The sequence below is a fragment of the Colobus angolensis genome, unplaced genomic scaffold (assembly GCF_000951035.1).
Source record: "Colobus angolensis palliatus isolate OR3802 unplaced genomic scaffold, Cang.pa_1.0 Scaffold28, whole genome shotgun sequence".
Taxonomy (NCBI): Eukaryota; Metazoa; Chordata; class Mammalia; order Primates; family Cercopithecidae; genus Colobus; species Colobus angolensis.
This window is the reverse complement of record NW_012116043.1, coordinates 8,422,913-8,425,729: the sequence shown is the minus strand read 5'-3', so window position 1 is coordinate 8,425,729 and position 2,817 is coordinate 8,422,913. Positions and strand designations below refer to the sequence as shown.

Sequence of the window (2,817 nt, the reverse complement as noted above, 5' to 3'; positions counted from 1 at the left end):
AGCTAACACAGTGAAACCTGGTCTCTACTAAAAATACAAAAAATTAGCTGGGCGTGGTGGCAGGCGCCTGTAGACCCAGCTACTCGGGAGGCTGAGGCAGGAGAACAGTGTGAACCCAGGAGGCGCAGCCGGCCATGAGATCGCACCACTGTACTCTAGCCTGGGTGACAAAGCGAGACTCCGTCTCAAAAAAAAAAGAAAAGAAAAGAAAATACAGAACCTCCAGCATAACGAAGGGAGGCAGAGGTCGAGGGAATCCACTGCAGAAGCACCCACAATGTGCAGAGTGGGCAGAACTCTAGATTTATGAAGAAAGAAACCAGCATTCATGGACAGCCTATTGTTCGCCAGCCCTGAAACGAGCTGCTCGCACATGTATTAGCACTGAGGTGCAGTAGCTACCAGCTTTGCCCCTGCTGAGTTGTGTGATTTGGGGCAAGTAAGTCACCTCCTCTGAGCCTCAGTTTCCTTTTTTTAAAGAGAGAGTTTCATTTTTGTCGCCCAGGCTGGAGTACAATGGTGCGATCTTGGTTCACGGCAACTTCCGCCTACCAGGTTCAAGTGATTCTCCCGCCTCAGTCTCCCAAGTAGCTGGGATCACAGGCACATTCCACCATGCCCCACTACTTTTGTATTTTTAGTAGAGACAAGGTTTCATCATGTTGCCCAAGTTGGTCTCAAACTCCTGACTTCAGGTGACCCGCCGGCCTCAGCCTCCCAAAGTGCTGGGATTACAGGTGTGAACCACCATGCCGGGCCTTAAGCCTTAGTTTCCTTATTTGACAAGCCACACAGGCCGCGGGTGAGAATAAGCGTCTGTGAAATCGTTCGATATATCTTAAGGAGGCATTCACAGAAGGAGCCCAGTTCAGGAGTGTGTGATGTCAGTCTCTGTGCTCGGCTGCCAAAGCTTAGTCTGGACTTCCATGGCTACCATCTCCCAGCTTTGAGTATCTCAATGTCGGGAGAAATCAAAGAGCACAGTGTCTGTCTCCACTGCACAACCTACACCTACCTGGCTGACCTAGGAGCTAGACCACATCAGTCTCGACCCAATGAGTCTTCTCCCACACCTGACTTTGGAGAGAAAAATCCATTCATCACAAAAAAAGTACTGTGAGAAAGCGGGCCAGACCCATCCCCTGGGCTTTACAGAGGAGAAGAGCCAAAAAGCTGCATCTTCCTGCTGAGTTTAGGCTTTTCACAGTTGGGTATCAACGCAGAGGTCCAAGACGTCTTGCAGAGGGATAAAGGCTCCTGACCACGGCGGGCTGACTGTCACTCCAAAAAGACAGAAATGGCCCCAGTGCCAGTCCCTCAGAACCCAGGCCAGGGCTGCAAGGAAATCATGTAAAGGAAGAAGCCTCAAGACCCTGAAGAATGCCAAAGGCCATCTCCAAGAGAACATTCCACAGTTTGCCTGGTTTCCCTTCATTCAAACCATAACCAATCAGTCCTCCACCTTTCTACCTCTTTCCCCAACCTCAGTTAATCTTCTATCTCCCTGGTTAGCCCCCAACTTTCCCCCTTACCTCTCCCCTCCTCCAGCAACCACGGAAACCTCAGTCATCCTTCACCTGATCCAAACCACCAACCACATCTCCATCCAGCTTTGCAAGTGAGGCCAAAACCACCCACTTCCCTGACCCTGCTCTGACATTGCTATCCAACACTCCTACATCCCAAGTCTCACCGCTCACTTGATTTGATCCCCTTTCCTTAACAGTCCATGGGCTCTACCATAGCCTGGCCTCTGCTTCCAATCACAAGACATCCTCCCCACACTCAGCTCAGGTCTGGTCTACAAACTGAGCATGCTCCCAAGACTCTTTCATGAACATCGTATAACCCCAGCATCTCAGCTTCGCTCCCATAAACCTTCTGGGGCCTGCCTCCCTGACCTCTTGGTCACTCCATAAACCTGCTCACCTGCCACACTCCAAACAGCTCTAAAATCCTCCATATTTTCCCAGAAACCAGTCTACCTTTTCGAAGCACACTTAATATTCATTCATTCATTCTGCAATTATGTCTTAAGCACTTACTGGGTGCCAGGCACTGTTCCAGGCACTGGAGTTAGAGCAGTGATCAGGGCTAGGAGCCCTCAAGCAGTGTGTGAGTGTGTGTGTGTGTGTGAGTGTGTGTGTGTGTGTGTGTGTGGCCAAAGCATTTTTATAATTTTGGCTGTTCCATCCCCAGGACCCCTCTGTATATAGTAGTGTAACAGCAGAGACAACTCACTATGTGCCAGGAGCTGTGCGCCACACTGCACAATCTCACTTAATACTCACATCAACTCCATAAGGCAGATCCAACTATCATTCCATTTTGCAGACGAGGAAACTGAACCATGCAGATATAATTCAGCGGGAATGTGCCAGGCCCTGTGCAAAGCCCTTTATCCAACTTACCTCATTTAAAACTCACGGCAATCCCATGAGGCAGGTTCTGAGAACGTCCTCATTTTAGACGGGAAGAAACTGACGCTTACAAAGGATACTGATGATAATGACAATTGTGAACATTTACTTAAAGCTTACTTTACCGAGTAGGGCGCTAAGCACTTTTCCTACTTTATCCCATCGAATCCTCACACCACCCAGCAAGGCACGTCCCCACTTCTCAGATGAGGGAACTGAGGCTCAGGACGGCGAAGCAACTTGCCCAAGGTCAGCGCGCGGCAGGTGGTAGTCCTGAGACTCGAACCCAGGTATCTCCAACTCCAGCGATCGCGCGACTTGACCAAGGTCACACGTGAGGCACGGGCAGGCGCGATGACTGGACCCGGCGCGCTCGGCCCCTCCGCCCCTCCGCCCC

The 2,817-nt window shown here is 50.6% G+C and overlaps 1 protein-coding gene across 1 annotated transcript in view; it reads right to left on the bottom strand.

Moving 5' to 3' along the window:
- Positions 1 to 2,817, bottom strand: part of RAB35 (RAB35, member RAS oncogene family) — a 32,925-nt gene that overhangs the window by 19,940 nt on the left and 10,168 nt on the right. The gene's annotated exons all lie outside the window — the stretch shown is intronic.